Consider the following 23,796-nt stretch of genomic DNA (forward strand, 5'->3'; position numbering starts at 1 on the left):
TCTACAGCGCATGATACCAGCTCCTGTTCTTACCTCCTCCTCCTCCTCTCCCTCATTGTCCCCAATACACATTGGGGTGAGATGAGGCTGGGCTGTGTGTAATCGCCCGTTACGGCTTCTTGATCAATTTCATCATACTCTGGCTGCAATGCCTCCTCTTTAATTCTCTGCAGAGAGTGTTGCAAAAGACAGACAAGTGGGATGCTGATGCTAATGATGGCGTCATCACCCTCACCATCTTGGTGGACTCCTCAAAGCTTGTCAGGATGGTACATACAGTACAGACCAAAAGTTTGGACATGCCTTCTCATTTAAAGATTTTTCTGTATTTTCAAGACTTTGAAAATTGTTCATTCACAATGAAGGCATCAAAACTATGAATTAACACATGTGGAATTATATACTTAACAAAAAAGTGTGAAACAACTGAAAATATGTCTTATATTCTAGGTTCTTCAAAGTAGACACCTTTTTCTTTGATGACTGCTTTGCACAGTCTTGGCATTCTCTTGATGAGCTTCAAGAGGTAGTCACCAGAAACGGTCTTCCAACAATCTTGAAGGAGTTCCCAGAGATGCTTAGCACTTGTTGGCCCTTTGCCTTCACTCTGCGGTCCAGCTCACCCCAAACCATCTCGATTGGGTTCAGGTCTGGTGACTGTGGAGGCCAGGTCATCTGGCATAGCACCCCATCACTCTAGTTATTGGTCAAATAGCCCTTACACAGCCAGGAGGGGTGTTTGGGGTCATTGTCCTGTTGAAAAATAAATGATGGTCCAACTAAACGCAAACCGGATGGAATAGCATGCCGCTGCTAGATGCTGTGGTTTGCCATGCTGCTTCAGTATGCCCTCAATTTTGAATAAATCCCCAATAGTGTCACCAGCAAAGCACCCCCACACCATCACACCTCCTCCTCCATGCTTCACGGTGGGAACCAGGCATGTAGAGTCCATCTGTTCACCTTTTCTGCGTCGCACAAAGACACGGTGGTTGGAACCAAAGGTCTCAAATTTGGACTCATCAGACCAAAGCACATATTTCCACTGGTCTAATGTCCATTCCTTGTGTTCTTTAGCCCAAACAAGTCTCTTCTGCTTGTTGCCTGTCCTTAGCAGTGGTTTCCTAGCAGCTATTTTACCATGAAGGCCTGCTGCACAAAGTCTCCTCTTAACAGTTGTTGTAGAGATGTGTCCGCTGCTAGAACTCTGTGTGTAATTGACCTGGTCTCTAATCTGAGCTGCTGTTAACCTGCGATTTCTGAGGCTGGTGACTCGGATAAACTTATCCTCAGAAGCAGAGGTGACTCTTGGTCTTCCTTTCCTGGGGCCATCCTCATGTGAGCCAGTTTCTTTGTAGCGCTTGATGGTTTTTGCAACTGCACTTGGGGACACTTTCAAAGTTTTCCCAATTTTTCGGATTGACTGACCTTCATTTCTTAAAGTAATGATGTCCACTCATTTTTCTTTACTTAGCTGTTTTTTTCTTGCCATAATACAAATTCTAGCAGTCTATTCAGTAGGACTATCAGATGTGTATCCACCAGACTTCTGCACAACTCAACTGATGGTCCCAACCCCATTTATAAGGCAAGAAATCCCACTTATTAAACCTGACATGGCACACCTGTGAAGTGAAAACCATTTCCGGTGACTAACTCTTGAAGCTCATCAAGAGAATGCCAAGAGTGTGCAAAGCAGTCATCAAAGCACAAGGTGGCTACTTTGAAGAACCTAGAATATAAGACATACTTTCAGTTGTTTCACACATTTTTGTTAAGTATATAATTCCACATATGTTAATTCAAAGTTTTGATGCCTTCATGTGAATGTACAATTTTCATAGTCATGAAAATACAGAAAAATCTTTAAATGAGAAGGTGTGTCCAAACTTTTGGTCTGTACTGTATGTCACACATCCAGGTCCACTCCTGAGGTCTTATGTGTGGAGTCTGACCTGAATATCGACAGCCTTGTTGCAGCTGGTACTCCACAACTGCTATCTTCTGCTCACAAATCCTTTGCAACATGTGGAGGGTAGAGTTCCAACGTGTGGGGACATCACACACCAGTCGGTGTGCCGGAAGCTGTAAATGCTGCTGTAACACAGCAAGGGCAGCGGAAGCTGTAGCCAACTTCCGAAAATGAGCTGACAGGCGGCGTACTTTGACGAGCAGATCTGGCAACTCGGGGTACGATTTAAGAAGCCGCTGAACCACGAGGTTAAGCCCATGAGCCAGGCATGGTACGTGTGTGATCTCGCCTCGCCTCAGAGCCGCCACCAGGTTACGGCCATTGTCACACACGACCATGCCTGGATGTAGGTTCAGTGGTCTCAGCCACAGATCTGCCTGCTCTTTCACAGCTGTCCACAACTCGCAAGCAGTGTGAGGTTTATCACCTAAGCTTATGAGTTTCAGCACAGCCTGTTGCTGCTTGGCTGACGCAGTACTGCAGTGATTCCAGCTTGTAACTGATGTGGTGATATCTGGGATGGAGGCTGAACATGAGGAGGAGGAGGAGGAGGATGATGAACAGGAGCTGTACACATTGGGGGCAACTCTGACTGACATAGGGCCCGCAATCCTCGGTGTTGGGAGGATGTGTTCCATCCCAAGGTCCGACTGGGTCCCGGCTTCCACTATGTTTACCCAGTGTGCCGTCAGGGAGATGTACCGTCCCTGGCCACAAGCACTTGTCCACGTGTCCGTTGTCAGGTGGACTCTCCCAGCAACTGCGTTGTTGAGGGCACGGCAGATGTTTTGGGACACGAGCTTGTGTAATGCGGGGATGGCACACCGGGCAAAATAGTGTCGGCTGGGGACCGAGTACCGAGGGACGGCCACCGCCATAAGGTTGTGGAAGGATTCTGTCTCCACCAGCCTAAAAGGCAGCATTTCCAATGCAAGCAGTCATGAAATGTGGCCTGTGGGGCATTGGCTGCGAATTTGCGCTTTCGTTCAAAGCTCTGGGATATGGACAATTGAACGCTGCGGTGGGACGTGGACGTTGACGTTGATGCTGTTTCTTGAGAAACTGCTATAACAAGTGAAGATTGAGAGGAGGGGGCATCTTTGCATGCAGTATGGACAGGAGATTGCCTTGCACGCACAACAGGGGGTTCTCTTACACGCACAACAGCAGAAGAAGCAGTGGTGACACCCGCTGACACTGGTCGTGGACCCTGGGGTTCGCCCCACAAAGTCGGGTGATTTGCGGACATGTGCCTGATCATGCTGGTGGTGGTCAGGCTGGTAGTTTTGTCACCCCTGCTGATGCTGGCATGGCAAGTGGTACAAATGGCCTTTTTGGGGTTATCACCAGAGTCTTTAAAAAAATTCCAGACTCTGGAAGGCCTACCAGTTGTACTGGCAATGTCCCTCGTGTTGGTGTTACAGAGAACTGTTGCCCGCCTTCTGTGTGCTGCCACCACACTGCTTCTTCCTGTCTGTTGGGGTACTCTGCCTCACTTCCCCTGTGTGCTGCTGGCCTTGCTCTGCGTGTCCTCCTGCCACATTGGGTCAGTTACTAGATCATCCACCACCTCCTCCTCTTCCACTTGCGCACCACGATCCTCCTCCTCACTTCGTGGCAATTGTGTCTCGTCATCGTCCACCTCTTGTGACAAACTGCCAGCGTCGACTTCCTGTGTCCGTGGCTGTTCAAATATTTGGGCATCGCTACATGGGTATTCCTCTTCCACCACTTCAAGCGGAGTAGGCGAGGGGCACAAATCTGGAAATGGACCAGTGAACAGCTCTTCAGAGTGTGCAACTGTGGGATCAGTTGCTGTCTGTCGACACTCGGCATGGTGGGAGGAAGGGGCATCAGGGTGAGGAGGAGTATGCAGTTGAGACTCACGGCTAGTAAAACTTGACCTTGTGGAAGACAGACCGGAGGTGGTGGTGCCCAGGTAACTGGAAGTATTATCTGCTATCCAATTAATAACCTGTTCACACTGATCAGTTCGCAATATTGGTGTTGTAGTGTGCTTCCCTAGTAATTTGGTCAAGAAGTGGGAGCGAGAAGATGTGGCTGTTGGTTGTGGCACATTTTCACCTTGGCCACGGCCCCGTCCTCTACAAGCACCATCACCAGAACGTCCAGATCCACATCCCTTGCCACGCGCCTTGCCTATTGTAAATTAAGTAAAATAGCTTACACTCGTACTATGAATGGAAAAAGGGTAATAAAAAGGAGATTAGAACTGTGGAAGAGGAAAACCACAGTTCTATTTCTCTGGCCTACACCAGAATCTTTTAAACAGATATATTTGTGTCTGAACAGTCAGCGAGACACTCAAACTGTTTTTTTTTATGTAAAAAAGGCAAAAAGGTGGATAATAAAGAGATTTGAACCGTGGAACTGCAAAACCAAAGTTCTAGTTATCTGGCCTACACCAGAATCTTTTAAACAGATATATTTGTGTCTGAACAGTCAGCAAGACACCATTACTGTTTTTTTAATGGAAAAAAGGCCAAAAGCTGGATAATACAGAGATTTGAACTGTGGAACTGCAAAACCACAGTTATAGTTATGTGGCCTACACCAGAATCTTTTAAACAGATATATTTGTGTCTGAACCGTTAGGGAGACACTATTACTGCTTTTTTTAAAAGAAAAAAGGCCAAAAGCTAGATAATACAGAGATTTTAACAGTGGAACTGCAAAACCACAGTTATAGTTATGTGGCCTACACCAGAATCTTTTAAACAGATATATTTGTGTCTGAACAGTCAGCGAGAGACTATTACTGTTTTTTTCTTACGGAAAAAAGGCCAAAAGCTGGATAATACAGACATATGAACCGTGGAACTGCAAAACCACAGTTCTAGTTATCTGGCCTACACCAGAATCTTTTAAACAGATATATTTGTGTCTGAACAGTTAAGGAGACACTATTACTGTTTTTTTATACGGAAAAAAGGCCAAAAGCTGGATAATACTGAGATTTGAGCCATGGAACTGCAAAACAACAGTTCTAGTTATCTGGCCTACACCAGAATCTTTTAAACAGATATATTTGTGTCTGAACAGTTAGAGAGACACTATTACTGTTTTTTTCACGGAAAAAAGACCAAAAGCTGGATAATACTGAGATTTGAGCCATGGAACTGCAAAACCACAGTTATAGTTATGTGGCCTACACCAGAATCTTTTAAACAGATATATTTGTGTCTGAACAGTCAGCGAGAGACTATTACTGTTTTTTTCTTACGGAAAAAAGGCCAAAAGCTGGATAATACAGACATATGAACCGTGGAACTGCAAAACCACAGTTTTAGTTATCTGGCCTACACCAGAATCTTTTAAACAGATATATTTGTGTCTGAACAGTCAGGGAGGCACTATTACTGTTTTTTTTACGGAAAAAAGGCCAAAAGCTGGATAGTACAGAGATTTGAATCATGAAACTGCAAAACCACAGTTATAGTTATCGGACCTACACCAGAATCTTTTAACCGCTTCCCGACCGCCCACTGTACATAAATGTCGGCACTGCCTGGGCTCTGTGCAGCGCTGACGTTTATGAACGGTCGGCAGTCCCGCAGCCCTCAGGACCCCCAGGGTCCTGCAAGTGCTGCGGTTGCAGTTCAGAGCGACAACTCTGACAGGGGACATCATCGGGACCTGATAGGAACAGGGCCCAATGATGTTAACCCTTTCCTATCTTCTATATGCCGCGATCTATAGTGCTCGCGGCATATAGAAGATAGTGAGAGGAGAGGGGGTCTTCCACTTACCTCTCCGACGGCCCCCTGATGCCTTCCAGGACCTGCCGTTGTTATGGCAGCTGGAGGTCACATGACCGCCTCCAGATCTGCCATATATGGTGTCCTGCTAGACTCAACATGCAGCTGAAGCCTAGCAGGAGACAGACAGTGTGAAACTGTCAGCAAACTTCTCATGCAATGTAATACATGTCTATTACATTGCATGAGAACAGGATCGTTACAAATGAATTCTTTTTCTCAAAATCAGATTTATTCGGACACTATATTAAGAACAAACAACGCGATTCTGCCAGCAACGGCCTTCATCAGGAATAATATGCACTTGTAGGACTTTAAGGGAAGACAATCTTTATAGACTGGTTACTCTTAAGATGTCGTGTTTTTTTTTGTTTGTTTTTTTCTCCTGTCCTTGACTTGGTTGAATTGATTAGGATTGACACCACACCCCAATTAAGTTAGGAGAGTAGATAGTTGTTCAGCATTACATTCTATCACCATTTTGTGTACTAGAATGGTATATTTTGATATTAGAATGAACATATATATAATAAATTATAATAAAATTCCTTTCTCTTATCATTTCCTTCACTTTCCCCTCCTTATATATATAGAAAGAGAAAGGGATTAGAGATGAGCGTTGTTCGACTCGAACTGTTCGCCAATCTCAAATTCGAGCTGTTTTGGGCGGTGTTCGAGCCGTTCGGCGAACACGAACGATTTGAGAAAAATTCGGCTGTTCGAGGTTATGTTCGATAACTGTTCGTGCACCAAAATCATAACTGGATTTTTTCTCAGTAATGATGAAAATTAATGTTAATATGCATTTTGAGTGTACAGCGGGGTGGGGGGAGGGGCAGGGGATGGATCTCTGCAGGAATAATGAAGATCTCCATTTTTTTTTCTCTTTCCCGCATTTACCGTGGGGAGGTGCAATCTGTCAGCCTATCAGCAGCGCACACACGGAGCGAAGTGCTTTTTTTCACACAAGCAAGGGCATGTGTCATTGGCAGTGTATGTCACATGTCCTTGCCCTATAAGACCAAGCCATTTTCCCCGTCGCCACCATTTTCTCACTGCTGCAGCTGCGTGTTAGACGGCACCGCTGTTGCTGTGTGCGCTATACCTTGTTAATTTCAAGCCAATTTTCGCACAAATCTACAGATAGCTTGGGAGTAGGGAATAGTTGTGATTGCAGTCCTTTTAAGGACTAGGTTACAGCATTTCCTATGACTTTTATCAGGCAGGTCTGTGCTCTTAAATAGATAGATTGTGGGAGTAAAGACTAATTGTAATTGCAGTCCTTTTCAGGACTAGGTTACATCAGTTCCTATCAGTTTTTGCCAGGCAGGTCTGTGCCAGTGCTGTGCAAGTTTTTTTCACAGCATTTGGCTGAATCTAGCAAAGCTAATCCTTTTTGGCCTATTGCAGAGTGTGTTAGTCAGTGGAGTAGCCTATCTGTGTTGCAAGATATACCACCTGTGTATAGAATACCAATTTTTTTACTGCACCTAGTGAAGTAAAATCTTAGCATCATTCTATTAGTCCATCTATACTGACCTCCATCAGGTTGCAAATTGAATATAATTTTTTTCTGCATCTAGCTCTGAAAAAATATTTGGGCTTCTAGCAGTGTGTGGGACTTGTTCTATTAGTCCATCTATACTGACCTCCATCAGGTTGCAAACTGAATATAATTTTTTTCTGCATCTAGCTCTGAAAAGATATTTGGCCTTCTAGCAGTGTGTGGGACTTGTTCTATTAGTCCATCTATACTGACCTCCATCACGCTGCAAATTCAAAATAATTTTTTGTCTGCATCTAGCTCTGAAAAAATATTTGGCCTTCTAGCAGTGTGTGGGACTTTCTCTATTAGTCCATCTATACTGACCTCCATCAGGTTGCAAATTAAAAATATTTTTTATCTGCATCTACCTCTGAAAAAATATTTGGGCTTCTAGCTGTGTGTGGGACTTGTTCTATTAGTCCATCTATACTGACCTCCATCAGGTTGCAAACTGAATATAATTTTTTTCTGCATCTAGCTCTGAAAAAATATTTGGCCTTCTAGCAGTGTGTGGGACTTTCTCAATTAGTCCATCTATACTGACCTCCATCAGGTTGCAAATTAAAAATAATTTTTTGTCTGCATCTAGCTCTGAAAAAATATTTGGCCTTCTAGCAGTGTGTGGGACTTTCTCTATTAGTCCATCTATACTGACCTCCATCAGGTTGCAAACTGAATATATTTTTTTTCTGCATCTACCTCTGAAAAAATATTGGGCTTCTAGCTGTGTGTGGGACTTGTTCTATTAATCCATCTATACAGACCTCCATCAGGTTGCAAACTGAATATAATTTTTTTCTGCATCTATCTCTGAAAAAATATTTGGGCTTCTAGCTGTGTGTGGGACTTGTTCTATTAATCCATCTATACTGACCTCCATCAGGTTGCAAACTGAATATAATTTTTTTCTGCATCTAGCTCTGAAAAAATATTTGGCCTTCTAGCAGTGTGTGGGACTTTCTCTATTAGTCCATCTATACTGACCTCCATCAGGTTGCAAATTAAAAATAATTTATATCTGCATCTAGCTCTGAAAAAATATTTGGCCTTCTAGCAGTGTCTGGGACTTTCTCTATTAGTCCATCTATACTGACCTCCATCAGGTTGCAAATTAAAAATAATTTTTTGTCTGCATCTAGCTCTGAAAAAATATTTGGCCTTCTAGCAGTGTGTGGGACTTTCTCTATTAGTCCATCTATACTGACCTCCATCAGGTTGCAAATTAAAAATAATTTATATCTGCATCTAGCTCTTAAAAAATATTTGGCCTTCTAGCAGTGTGTGGGATTTTCTCTATTAGTCCATCTATGCTGACCTCCATCAGGTTGCAAATTAAAATTAATTTTTTGGCTGCATCTAGCTCTGAAAAAATATTTGGCCTTCTAGCAGTGTGTGGGACTTTCTCTATTAAGCCATCTATACTGACCTCCATCAGGTTGCAAACTGAATATATTTTTTTTCTGCATCTACCTCTGAAAAAATATTGGGCTTCTAGCTGTGTGTGGGACTTGTTCTATTAATCCATCTATACAGACCTCCATCAGGTTGCAAACTGAATATAATCTTTTTCTGCATCTACCTCTGAAAAAATATTTGGGCTTCTAGCTGTGTGTGGGACTTGTTCTATTAATCCATCTATACAGACCTCCATCAGGTTGCAAACTGAATATAATTTTTTTCTGCATCTACCTCTGAAAAAATATTTGGGCTTCTAGCTGTGTGTGGGACTTGTTCTATTAGTCCATCTATACTAACCTCCATCAGGTTGCAAACTGAATATAATTTTTTTCTGCATTTAGCTCTGAAAAAATATTTGGCCTTCTAGCTGTGTGTGGGACTTTCTCTATTAGTCCATCTATACTGACCTCCATCTGGTTGCAAATTAAAAATAATTTTTATCTGCATCTAGCTCTGAAAAAATATTTGGCCTTCTAGCAGTGTGTGGGACTTTCTCTATTAGTCCATCTATACAGACCTCCATCAGGTTGCAAATTCAAAATAATTTTTTGTCTGCATCTAGCTCTGAAAAAATATTTGGCCTTCTAGCAGTGTGTGGGACTTTCTCTATTAGTCCATCTATACTGACCTCCATCAGGCTGCAAATTAAAAATAATTTTTATCTGCATCTACCTCTGAAAAAATATTTGGCCTTCTAGCTGTGTGTGGGCCTTTCTCTATTAGTCCATCTATACTGACCTCCATCAGGTTGCAAATTAAAAATAATTTATATCTGCATCTAGCTCTGAAAAAATATTGGGCTTCTAGCTGTGTGTGGGACTTGTTCTATTAATCCATCTATACAGACCTCCATCAGGTTGCAAACTGAATATAATTTTTTTCTGCATCTACCTCTGAAAAAATATTTGGGCTTCTAGCTGTGTGTGGGACTTGTTCTATTAATCCATCTGTACAGACCTCCATCAGGTTGCAAACTGAATATAATTTTTTTCTGCATCTAGCTCTGAAAAATATTTGGCCTTCTAGCTGTGTGTGGGACTTTCTCTATTAATCCATGTATACTGACCTCCATCAGGTTGCAAATTAAAAATTATTTTTATCTGCATCTAGCTCTGAAAAAATATTTGGCCTTCTAGCAGTGTGTGGGACTTTCTCTATTAGTCCATCTATACTGACCTCCATCAGGTTGCAAATTAAAAATATTTTTTTGTCTGCATCTAGCTCTGAAAAAATATTTGGCCTTCCAGCAGTGTGTGGGACTTTCTATATTAGTCCATCTATACTGACCTCCATCAGGTTGCAAATTCAAAATAATTTTTTGTCTGCATCTAGCTCTGAAAAAATATTTGGCCTTCTAGCAGTGTGTGGGACTTTCTCTATTAGTCCATCTATGCTGACCTCCATCAGGCTGCTAATTAAAAATAATTTTTATCTGCATCTACCTCTGAAAAAATATTTGGCCTTCTAGCTGTGTGTGGGACTTTCTCTATTAGTCCGTCTATACTGACCTCCATCAGGTTGCAAATTAAAAATAATTTATATCTGCATCTAGCTCTGAAAAAATATTTGGCCTTCTAGCAGTGTGGGACTTTCTCTATTAGTCCATCTATACTGACCTCCATCAGGTTGCAAATTAAAAATAATTTTTTGTCTGCATCTAGCTCTGAAAAAATATTTGGCCTTCTAGCAGTGTGTGGGACTTTCTCTATTAGTCCATATATACTGACCTCCATCAGGTTGCAATCTGAATATATTTTTTTTCTGCATCTACCTCTGAAAAAATATTGGGCTTCTAGCTGTGTGTGGGACTTGTTCTATTAATCCATCTCTACAGACCTCCATCAGGTTGCAAACTGAATATAATTTTTTTCTGCATCTACCTCTGAAAAAATATTTGGGCTTCTAGCTGTGTGTGGGACTTGTTCTATTAATCCATTTATACAGACCTCCATCAGGTTGCAAACTAAATATAATTTTTTTCTGCATCGACCTCTGAAAAAATATTTGGGCTTCTAGCTGTGTGTGGGACTTGTTCTATTAGTCCATCTATACTGACCTCCATCAGGTTGCAAACTGAATATAATTTTTTTCTGCATCTAGCTCTGAAAAAATATTTGGCCTTCTAGCAGTGTGTGGGACTTTCTCTATTAGTCCATCTATACTGACCTCCATCAGGTTGCAAATTAAAAATAATTTTTATCTGCATCTAGCTCTGAAAAAATATTTGGCCTTCTAGCAGTGTGTGGGACTTTCTCTATTAGTCCATCTATACTGACCTCCATCAGGTTGCAAATTAAAAATAATTTTTTGTCTGCATCTAGCTCTGAAAAAATATTTGGCCTTCTAGCAGTGTGTGGGACTTTCTCTATTAGGCCATCTATACTGACCTCCATCAGGTTGCAAACTGAATATATTTTTTTTCTGCATCTACCTCTGAAAAAATATTGGGCTTCTAGCTGTGTGTGGGACTTGTTCTATTAATCCATCTATAGAGACCTCCATCAGGTTGCAAACTGAATATAATTTTTTTCTGCATCTACCTCTGAAAAAATATTTGGGCTTCTAGCTGTGTGTGGGACTTGTTCTATTAGTCCATCTATACTGACCTCCATCAGGTTACAAACTGAATATAATTTTTTTCTGCATCTAGCTCTGAAAAAGTATTTGGCCTTCTAGCAGTGTGTGGGACTTTCTCTATTAGTCCATCTATACTGACCTCCATCAGGTTGCAAATTAAAAATAATTTATATCTGCACCTAGCTCTGAAAAAATATTTGGCCTTCTAGCAGTGTGTGGGACTTTCTCTATTAGTCCATCTATACTGACCTCCATCAGGCTGCAAATTAAAAATAATTTTTATCTGCATCTACCTCTGAAAAAATATTTGGCCTTCTAGCTGTGTGTGGGACTTTCTCTATTAGTCCATCTATACTGACCTCCATCAGGTTGCAAATTAAAAATAATTTATATCTGCATCTAGCTCTGAAAAAATATTTGGCCTTCTAGCAGTGTGTGGGACTTTCTCTATTAGTCCATCTATACTGACCTCCATCAGGTTGCAAATTAAAAATAATTTTTTGTCTGCATCTTTCTCTGAAAAAATATTTGGCCTTCTAGCAGTGTGTGGGACTTTCTCTATTAGTCCATCTATACTGACCTCCATCAGGTTGCAAACTGAATATATTTTTTTTCTGCATCTACCTCTGAAAAAATATTGGGCTTCTAGCTGTGTGTGGGACTTGTTCTATTAATCCATCTATACAGACCTCCATCAGGTTCCAAACTGAATATAATTTTTTTCTGCATCTACCTCTGAAAAAATATTTGGGCTTCTAGCTGTGTGTGGGACTTGTTCTATTAATCCATTTATACAGACCTCCATCAGGTTGCAAACTGAATATAATGTTTTTCTGCATCTACCTCTGAAAAAATATTTGGGCTTCTAGCTGTGTGTGGGACTTGTTCTATTAGTCCATCTATACTGACCTCCATCAGGTTGCAAACTGAATATAATTTTTTTCTGCATCTAGCTCTGAAAAAATATTTAGCCTTCTAGCAGTGTGTGGGACTTTCTCTAGTAGTCCATCTATACTGACCTCCATCAGGTTGCAAATTAAAAATAATTTTTATCTGCATCTAGCTCTGAAAAAATATTTGGCCTTCTAGCAGTGTGTGGGACTTTCTCTATTAGTCCATCTATACTGACCTCCATCAGGCTGCAAATTAAAAATAATTTTTATCTGCATCTACCTCTGAAAAAATATTTGGCCTTCTAGCTGTGTGTGGGACTTGTTCTATTAGTCCATCTATACTGACCTCCATCAGGTTGCAAACTGAATATAATTTTTTTCTGCATCTAGCTCTGAAAAAATATTTGGCCTTCTAGCAGTGTGTGGGACTTTCTCTATTAGTCCATCTATACTGACCTCCATCAGGTTGCAAATTAAAAATAATTTATATCTGCATCTAGCTCTGAAAAAATATTTGGCCTTCTAGCAGTGTGTGGGATTTTCTCTATTAGTCCATCTATGCTGACCTCCATCAGGTTGCAAATTAAAAATAATTTTTTGGCTGCATCTAGCTCTGAAAAAATATTTGGCCTTCTAGCAGTGTGTGGGACTTTCTCTATTAGGCCATCTATACTGACCTCCATCAGGATGCAAACTGAATATATTTTTTTTCTGCATCTACCTCTGAAAAAATATTGGGCTTCTAGCTGTGTGTGGGACTTGTTCTATTAATCCATCTATACAGACCTCCATCAGGTTGCAAACTGAATATAATTTTTTTCTGCATCTACCTCTGAAAAAATATTTGGGCTTCTAGCTGTGTGTGGGACTTGTTCTATTAGTCCATCTATACTGACCTCCATCAGGTTGCAAACTGAATATAATTTTTTTCTGCATCTAGATCTGAAAAAGTATTTGGCCTTCTAGCAGTGTGTGGGACTTTCTCTATTAGTCCATCTATACTGACCTCCATCAGGCTGCAAATTAAAAATAATTTTTATCTGCATCTACCTCTGAAAAAATATTTGGCCTTCTAGCTGTGTGTGGGACTTGTTCTATCAGTCCATCTATACTGACCTCCATCAGGTTGCAAACTGAATATAATTTTTTTCTGCATCTAGCTCTGAAAAAATATTTGGCCCTCTAGCAGTGTGTGGGACTTTCTCTATTAGTCCATCTATACTGACCTCCATCAGGTTGCAAATTAAAAATAATTTATTTCTGCATCTAGATCTGAAAAAATATTTGGCCTTCTAGCAGTGTGTGGGATTTTCTCTATTAGTCCATCTATGCTGACCTCCATCAGGTTGCAAATTAAAAATAATTTTTTGGCTGCATCTAGCTCTGAAAAAATATTTGGCCTTCTAGCAGTGTGTGGGACTTTCTCTATTAGGCCATCTATACTGACCTCCATCAGGATGCAAACTGAATATATTTTTTTTCTGCATCTACCTCTGAAAAAATATTGGGCTTCTAGCTGTGTGTGGGACTTGTTCTATTAATCCATCTATACAGACCTCCATCAGGTTGCAAACTGAATATAATTTTTTTCTGCATCTACCTCTGAAAAAATATTTGGGCTTCTAGCTGTGTGTGGGACTTGTTCTGTTAGTCCATCTATACTGACCTCCATCAGGTTGCAAACTGAATATAATTTTTTTCTGCATCTAGATCTGAAAAAGTATTTGGCCTTCTAGCAGTGTGTGGGACTTTCTCTATTAGTCCATCTATACTGACCTCCATCAGGCTGCAAATTAAAAATAATTTTTATCTGCATCTACCTCTGAAAAAATATTTGGCCTTCTAGCTGTGTGTGGGACTTGTTCTATTAGTCCATCTATACTGACCTCCATCAGGTTGCAAACTGAATATAATTTTTTTCTGCATCTAGCTCTGAAAAAATATTTGGCCTTCTAGCAGTGTGTGGGACTTTCTCTATTAGTCCATCTATACTGACCTCCATCAGGTTGCAAATTAAAAATAATTTATTTCTGCATCTAGATCTGGAAAAATATTTGGCCTTCTAGCAGTGTGTGGGATTTTCTCTATTAGTCCATCTATGCTGACCTCCATCAGGTTGCAAATTAAAAATAATTTTTTGGCTGCATCTAGCTCTGAAAAAATATTTGGCCTTCTAGCAGTGTGTGGGACTTGTTCTATTAGTCCATCTATACTGACCTCCATCAGGTTGCAAACTGAATATAATTTTTTTCTGCATCTAGCTCTGAAAAAATATTTGGCCTTCTAGCAGTGTGTGGGACTTGTTCTAATAGTCCATCTATACTGACCTCCATCACGCTGCAAATTCAAAATAATTTTTTGTCTGCATCTAGCTCTGAAAAAATATTTGGCCTTCTAGCAGTGTGTGGGACTTTCTCTATTAGTCCATCTATACTGACCTCCATCAGGTTGCAAATTAAAAATATTTTTTATCTTCATCTACCTCTGAAAAAATATTTGGGCTTCTAGCTGTGTGTGGGACTTGTTCTATTAGTCCATCTATACTGACCTCCATCAGGTTGCAAACTGAATATAATTTTTTTCTGCATCTAGCTCTGAAAAATTATTTGGCCTTCTAGCAGTGTGTGGGACTTTCTCTATTAGTCCATCTATACTGACCTCCATCAGGTTGCAAATTAAAAATAATTTTTTGTCTGCATCTAGCTCTGAAAAAATATTTGGCCTTCTAGCAGTGTGTGGGACTTTCTCTATTAGTCCATCTATACTGACCTCCATCAGGTTGCAAACTGAATATATTTTTTTTCTGCATCTACCTCTGAAAAAATATTGGGCTTCTAGCTGTGTGTGGGACTTGTTCTATTAATCCATCTATACAGACCTCTATCAGGTTGCAAACTGAATATAATTTTTTTCTGCATCTATCTCTGAAAAAATATTTGGGCTTCTAGCTGTGTGTGGGACTTGTTCTATTAATCCATCTATACTGACCTCCATCAGGTTGCAAACTGAATATAATTTTTTTCTGCATCTAGCTCTGAAAAAATATTTGGCCTTCTAGCAGTGTGTGGGACTTTCTCTATTAGTCCATCTATACTGACTTCCATCAGGTTGCAAATTAAAAATAATTTATATCTGCATCTAGCTCTAAAAAATATTTGGCCTTCTAGCAGTGTGTGGGACTATCTCTATTAGTCCATCTATACTGACCTCCATCAGGTTGCAAATTAAAAATAATTTTTTGTCTGCATCTAGCTCTGAAAAAATATTTGGCCTTCTAGCAGTGTGTTGGACTTTCTCTATTAGTCCATCTATACTGACCTCCATCAGGTTGCAAACTGAATATATATTTTTTCTGCATCTACCTCTGAAAAAATATTGGGCTTCTAGCTGTGTGTGGGACTTGTTCTATTAATCCATCTATACAGACCTCCATCAGGTTGCAAACTGAATATAATTTTTTTCTGCATCTACCTCTGAAAAAATATTTGGGCTTCTAGCTGTGTGTGGGACTTGTTCTATTAATCCATCTATACAGACCTCCATCAGGTTGCAAACTGAATATAATTTTTTTCTGCATCTACCTCTGAAAAAATATTTGGGCTTCTAGCTGTGTGTGGGACTTGTTCTATTAGTCCATCTATACTGACTTCCATCAGGTTGCAAACTGAATATAATTTTTTTCTGCATCTAGCTCTGAAAAAATATTTGGCCTTCTAGCTGTGTGTGGGACTTTCTCTATTAGTCCATCTATACTGACCTCCATCAGGTTGCAAATTAAAAATAATTTTTATCTGCATCTAGCTCTGAAAAAATATTTGGCCTTCTATCAGTGTGTGGGACTTTCTCTATTAGTCCATCTATACTGACCTCCATCAGGTTGAAAATTAAAAATAATTTTTTGTCTGCATCTAGCTCTGAAAAAATATTTGGCCTTCTAGCAGTGTGTGGGACTTTCTCTATTAGTCCATCTATACTGACCTCCATCAGGTTGCAAATTCAAAATAATTTTTTGTCTGCATCTAGCTCTGAAAAAATATTTGGCCTTCTAGCAGTGTGTGGGACTTTCTCTATTAGTCCATCTATACTGACCTCCATCAGGCTGCAAATTAAAAATAATTTTTATCTGCATCTACCTCTGAAAAAATATTTGGCCTTCTAGCTGTGTGTGGGACTTTCTCTATTAGTCCATCTATACTGACCTCCATCAGGTTGCAAATTAAAAATAACTTATATCTGCATCTAGCTCTGAAAAAATATTGGGCTTCTAGCTGTGTGTGGGACTTGTTCTATTAATCCATCTATACAGACCTCCATCAGGTTGCAAACTGAATATAATTTTTTTCTGCATCTACCTCTGAAAAAATATTTGGGCTTCTAGCTGTGTGTGGGACTTGTTCTATTAATCCATCTATACAGACCTCCATCAGGTTGCAAACTGAATATAATTTTTTTCTGCATCTACCTCTGAAAAAATATTTGGGCTTCTAGTTGTGTGTGGGACTTGTTCTATTAATCCATCTATACAGACCTCCATCAGGTTGCAAACTGAATATAATTTTTTTCTGCCTCTACCTCTGAAAAAATATTTGGGCTTCTAGCTGTGTGTGGGACTTGTTCTATTAGTCCATCTATACTGACCTCCATCAGGTTGCAAACTGAATATAATTTTTTTCTGCATCTAGCTCTGAAAAAATATTTGGCCTTCTAGCTGTGTGTGGGACTTTCTCTATTAATCCATCTATACTGACCTCCATCAGGTTGCAAATTAAAAATTATTTTTATCTGCATCTAGCTCTGAAAAAATATTTGGCCTTCTAGCAGTGTGTGGGACTTTCTCTATTAGTCCATCTATACTGACCTCCATCAGGTTGCAAATTAAAAATAATTTTTTGTCTGCATCTAGCTCTGAAAAAATATTTGGCCTTCTAGCAGTGTGTGGGACTTTCTATATTAGTCCATCTATACTGACCTCCATCAGGTTGCAAATTCAAAATAATTTTTTGTCTGCATCTAGCTCTGAAAAAATATTTGGCCTTCTAGCAGTGTGTGGGACTTTCTCTATTAGTCCATCTATGCTGACCTCCATCAGGCTGCAAATTAAAAATAATTTTTATCTGCATCTACCTCTGAAAAAATATTTGGCCTTCTAGCTGTGTGTGGGACTTTCTCTATTAGTCCATCTATACTGACCTCCATCAGGTTGCAAATTAAAAATAATTTATATCTGCATCTAGCTCTGAAAAAATATTTGGCCTTCTAGCAGTGTGGGACTTTCTCTATTAGTCCATCTATACTGACCTCCATCAGGTTGCAAATTAAAAATAATTTTTTGTCTGCATCTAGCTCTGAAAAAATATTTGCCCTTCTAGCAGTGTGTGGGACTTTCTCTATTAGTCCATCTATACTGACCTCCATCAGGTTGCAAACTGAATATAATTTTTTTCTGCATCTAGCTCTGAAAAAATATTTGGCCTTCTAGCTGTGTGTGGGACTTTCTCTATTAATCCATCTATACTGACCTCCATCAGGTTGCAAATTAAAAATTATTTTTATCTGCATCTAGCTCTGAAAAAATATTTGGCCTTCTAGCAGTGTGTGGGACTTTCTCTATTAGTCCATCTATACTGACCTCCATCAGGTTGCAAATTAAAAATAATTTTTTGTCTGCATCTAGCTCTGAAAAAATATTTGGCCTTCTAGCAGTGTGTGGGACTTTCTATATTAGTCCATCTATACTGACCTCCATCAGGTTGCAAATTCAAAATAATTTTTTGTCTGCATCTAGCTCTGAAAAAATATTTGGCCTTCTAGCAGTGTGTGGGACTTTCTCTATTAGTCCATCTATGCTGACCTCCATCAGGCTGCAAATTAAAAATAATTTTTATCTGCATCTACCTCTAAAAAAATATTTGGCCTTCTAGCTGTGTGTGGGACTTTCTCTATTAGTCCATCTATACTGACCTCCATCAGGTTGCAAATTAAAAATAATTTATATCTGCATCTAGCTCTGAAAAAATATTTGGCCTTCTAGCAGTGTGGGACTTTCTCTATTAGTCCATCTATACTGACCTCCATCAGGTTGCAAATTAAAAATAATTTTTTGTCTGCATCTAGCTCTGAAAAAATATTTGGCCTTCTAGCAGTGTGTGGGACTTTCTCTATTAGTCCATCTATACTGACCTCCATCAGGTTGCAAACTGAATATATTTTTTTTCTGCATCTACCTCTGAAAAAATATTGGGCTTCTAGCTGTGTGTGGGACTTGTTCTATTAATCCATCTCTACAGACCTCCATCAGGTTGCAAACTGAATATAATTTTTTTCTGCATCTACCTCTGAAAAAATATTTGGGCTTCTAGCTGTGTGTGGGACTTGTTCTATTAATCCATTTATACAGACCTCCATCAGGTTGCAAACTAAATATAATTTTTTTCTGCATCTACCTCTGAAAAAATATTTGGGCTTCTAGCTGTGTGTGGGACTTTCTCTATTAGTCCATCTATACTGACCTCCATCAGGTTGCAAATTAAAAATAATTTATATCTGCATCTAGCTCTGAAAAAATATTTGGCCTTCTAGCAGTGTGGGACTTTCTCTATTAGTCCATCTATACTGACCTCCATCAGGTTGCAAATTAAAAATAATTTTTTGTCTGCATCTAGCTCTGAAAAAATATTTGGCCTTCTAGCAGTGTGTGGGACTTTCTCTATTAGTCCATCTATACTGACCTCCATCAGGTTGCAAACTGAATATAATTTTTTTCTGCATCTAGCTCTGAAAAAATATTTGGCCTTCTAGCTGTGTGTGGGACTTTCTCTATTAATCCATCTATACTGACCTCCATCAGGTTGCAAATTAAAAATTATTTTTATCTGCATCTAGCTCTGAAAAAATATTTGGCCTTCTAGCAGTGTGTGGGACTTTCTCTATTAGTCCATCTATACTGACCTCCATCAGGTTGCAAATTAAAAATAATTTTTTGTCTGCATCTAGCTCTGAAAAAATATTTGGCCTTCTAGCAGTGTGTGGGACTTTCTATATTAGTCCATCTATACTGACCTCCATCAGGTTGCAAATTCAAAATAATTTTTTGTCTGCATCTAGCTCTGAAAAAATATTTGGCCTTCTAGCAGTGTGTGGGACTTTCTCTATTAGTCCATCTATGCTGACCTCCATCAGGCTGCAAATTAAAAATAATTTTTATCTGCATCTACCTCTAAAAAAATATTTGGCCTTCTAGCTGTGTGTGGGACTTTCTCTATTAGTCCATCTATACTGACCTCCATCAGGTTGCAAATTAAAAATAATTTATATCTGCATCTAGCTCTGAAAAAATATTTGGCCTTCTAGCAGTGTGGGACTTTCTCTATTAGTCCATCTATACTGACCTCCATCAGGTTGCAAATTAAAAATAATTTTTTGTCTGCATCTAGCTCTGAAAAAATATTTGGCCTTCTAGCAGTGTGTGGGACTTTCTCTATTAGTCCATCTATACTGACCTCCATCAGGTTGCAAACTGAATATATTTTTTTTCTGCATCTACCTCTGAAAAAATATTGGGCTTCTAGCTGTGTGTGGGACTTGTTCTATTAATCCATCTCTACAGACCTCCATCAGGTTGCAAACTGAATATAATTTTTTTCTGCATCTACCTCTGAAAAAATATTTGGGCTTCTAGCTGTGTGTGGGACTTGTTCTATTAATCCATTTATACAGACCTCCATCAGGTTGCAAACTAAATATAATTTTTTTCTGCATCTACCTCTGAAAAAATATTTGGGCTTCTAGCTGTGTGTGGGACTTGTTCTATTAGTCCATCTATACTGACCTCCATCAGGTTGCAAACTGAATATAATTTTTTTCTGCATCTAGCTCTGAAAAAATATTTGGCCTTCTAGCAGTGTGTGGGACTTTCTCTATTAGTCCATCTATACTGACCTCCATCAGGTTGCAAATTAAAAATAATTTATATCTGCATCTAGCTCTGAAAAAATATTTGGCCTTCTAGCAGTGTGGGACTTTCTCTATTAGTCCATCTATACTGACCTCCATCAGGTTGCAAATTAAAAATAATTTTTTGTCTGCATCTAGCTCTGAAAAAATATTTGGCCTTCTAGCAGTGTGTGGGACTTTCTCTATTAGTCCATCTATACTGACCTCCATCAGGTTGCAAACTGAATATATTTTTTTTCTGCATCTACCTCTGAAAAAATATTGGGCTTCTAGCTGTGTGTGGGACTTGTTCTATTAATCCATCTCTACAGACCTCCATCAGGTTGCAAACTGAATATAATTTTTTTCTGCATCTACCTCTGAAAAAATATTTGGGCTTCTAGCTGTGTGTGGGACTTGTTCTATTAATCCATTTATACAGACCTCCATCAGGTTGCAAACTAAATATAATTTTTTTCTGCATCTACCTCTGAAAAAATATTTGGGCTTCTAGCTGTGTGTGGGACTTTCTCTATTAGTCCATCTATACTGACCTCCATCAGGTTGCAAATTAAAAATAATTTATATCTGCATCTAGCTCTGAAAAAATATTTGGCCTTCTAGCAGTGTGGGACTTTCTCTATTAGTCCATCTATACTGACCTCCATCAGGTTGCAAATTAAAAATAATTTTTTGTCTGCATCTAGCTCTGAAAAAATATTTGGCCTTCTAGCAGTGTGTGGGACTTTCTCTATTAGTCCATCTATACTGACCTCCATCAGGTTGCAAACTGAATATAATTTTTTTCTGCATCTAGCTCTGAAAAAATATTTGGCCTTCTAGCTGTGTGTGGGACTTTCTCTATTAATCCATCTATACTGACCTCCATCAGGTTGCAAATTAAAAATTATTTTTATCTGCATCTAGCTCTGAAAAAATATTTGGCCTTCTAGCAGTGTGTGGGACTTTCTCTATTAGTCCATCTATACTGACCTCCATCAGGTTGCAAATTAAAAATAATTTTTTGTCTGCATCTAGCTCTGAAAAAATATTTGGCCTTCTAGCAGTGTGTGGGACTTTCTATATTAGTCCATCTATACTGACCTCCATCAGGTTGCAAATTCAAAATAATTTTTTGTCTGCATCTAGCTCTGAAAAAATATTTGGCCTTCTAGCAGTGTGTGGGACTTTCTCTATTAGTCCATCTATGCTGACCTCCATCAGGCTGCAAATTAAAAATAATTTTTATCTGCATCTACCTCTAAAAAAATATTTGGCCTTCTAGCTGTGTGTGGGACTTTCTCTATTAGTCCATCTATACTGACCTCCATCAGGTTGCAAATTAAAAATAATTTATATCTGCATCTAGCTCTGAAAAAATATTTGGCCTTCTAGCAGTGTGGGACTTTCTCTATTAGTCCATCTATACTGACCTCCATCAGGTTGCAAATTAAAAATAATTTTTTGTCTGCATCTAGCTCTGAAAAAATATTTGGCCTTCTAGCAGTGTGTGGGACTTTCTCTATTAGTCCATCTATACTGACCTCCATCAGGTTGCAAACTGAATATATTTTTTTTCTGCATCTACCTCTGAAAAAATATTGGGCTTCTAGCTGTGTGTGGGACTTGTTCTATTAATCCATCTCTACAGACCTCCATCAGGTTGCAAACTGAATATAATTTTTTTCTGCATCTACCTCTGAAAAAATATTTGGGCTTCTAGCTGTGTGTGGGACTTGTTCTATTAATCCATTTATACAGACCTCCATCAGGTTGCAAACTAAATATAATTTTTTTCTGCATCTACCTCTGAAAAAATATTTGGGCTTCTAGCTGTGTGTGGGACTTGTTCTATTAGTCCATCTATACTGACCTCCATCAGGTTGCAAACTGAATATAATTTTTTTCTGCATCTAGCTCTGAAAAAATATTTGGCCTTCTAGCAGTGTGTGGGACTTTCTCTATTAGTCCATCTATACTGACCTCCATCAGGTTGCAAATTAAAAATAATTTTTATCTGCATCTAGCTCTGAAAAAATATTTGGCCTTCTAGCAGTGTGTGGGACTTTCTCTATTAGTCCATCTATACTGACCTCCATCAGGTTGCAAATTAAAAATAATTTTTTGTCTGCATCTAGCTCTGAAAAAATATTTGGCCTTCTAGCAGTGTGTGGGACTTTCTCTATTAGGCCATCTATACTGACCTCCATCAGGTTGCAAACTAAATATATTTTTTTTCTGCATCTACCTCTGAAAAAATATTGGGCTTCTAGCTGTGTGTGGGACTTGTTCTATTAATCCATCTATACAGACCTCCATCAGGTTGCAAACTGAATATAATTTTTTTCTGCATCTACCTCTGAAAAAATATTTGGGCTTCTAGCTGTGTGTGGGACTTGTTGTATTAGTCCATCTATACTGACCTCCATCAGGTTACAAACTCAATATAATTTTTTTCTGCATCTAGCTCTGAAAAAGTATTTGGCCTTCTAGCAGTGTGTGGGACTTTCTCTATTAGTCCATCTATGCTGACCTCCATCAGGTTGCAAATTAAAAATAATTTATATCTGCACCTAGCTCTGAAAAAATATTTGCCCTTCTAGCAGTGTGTGGGACTTTCTCTATTAGTCCATCTATACTGACCTCCATCAGGCTGCAAATTAAAAATAATTTTTATCTGCATCTACCTCTGAAAAAATATTTGGCCTTCTAGCTGTGTGTGGGACTTTCTCTATTAGTCCATCTATACTGACCTCCATCAGGTTGCAAATTAAAAATAATTTACATCTGCATCTAGCTCTGAAAAAATATTTGGCCTTCTAGCAGTGTGTGGGACTTTCTCTATTAGTCCATCTATACTGACCTCCATCAGGTTGCAAATTAAAAATAATTTTTTGTCTGCATCTAGCTCTGAAAAAATATTTGGCCTTCTAGCAGTGTGTGGGACTTTCTCTATTATTCCATCTATACTGACCTCCATCAGGTTGCAAACTGAATATATTTTTTTTCTGCATCTACCTCTGAAAAAATATTGGGCTTCTAGCTGTGTGTGGGACTTGTTCTATTAATCCATCTATACAGACCTCCATCAGGTTGCAAACTGAATATAATTTTTTTCTGCATCTACCTCTGAAAAAATATTTGGGCTTCTAGCTGTGTGTGGGACTTGTTCTATTAATCCATTTATAAAGACCTCCATCAGGTTGCAAACTGAATATAATTTTTTTCTGCATCTAGCTCTGAAAAAATATTTGGGCTTCTAGCAGTGTGTGGAACTTTCTCTATTAGTCCATCTATACTGACCTCCATCAGGCTGCAAATTAAAAATAATTTTTATCTGCATCTACCTCTGAAAAAATATTTGGCCTTCTAGCTGTGTGTGGGACTTGTTCTATTAGTCCATCTATACTGACCTCCATCAGGTTGCAAACTGAATATAATGTTTTTCTGCATCTACCTCTGAAAAAATATTTGGGCTTCTAGCAGTGTGTGGGACTTTCTCTATTAGTCCATCTATACTGACCTCCATCAGGCTGCAAATTAAAAATAATTTTTATCTGCATCTACCTCTGAAAAAATATTTGGCCTTCTAGCTGTGTGTGGGACTTGTTCTATTAGTCCATCTATACTGACCTCCAT

This window comes from Phyllobates terribilis, unplaced genomic scaffold (assembly GCF_046119375.1).
Source record: "Phyllobates terribilis strain yellow unplaced genomic scaffold, ASM4611937v1 Scaffold_3__8_contigs__length_932513732, whole genome shotgun sequence".
NCBI classification, from domain to species: domain Eukaryota; kingdom Metazoa; phylum Chordata; class Amphibia; order Anura; family Dendrobatidae; genus Phyllobates; species Phyllobates terribilis.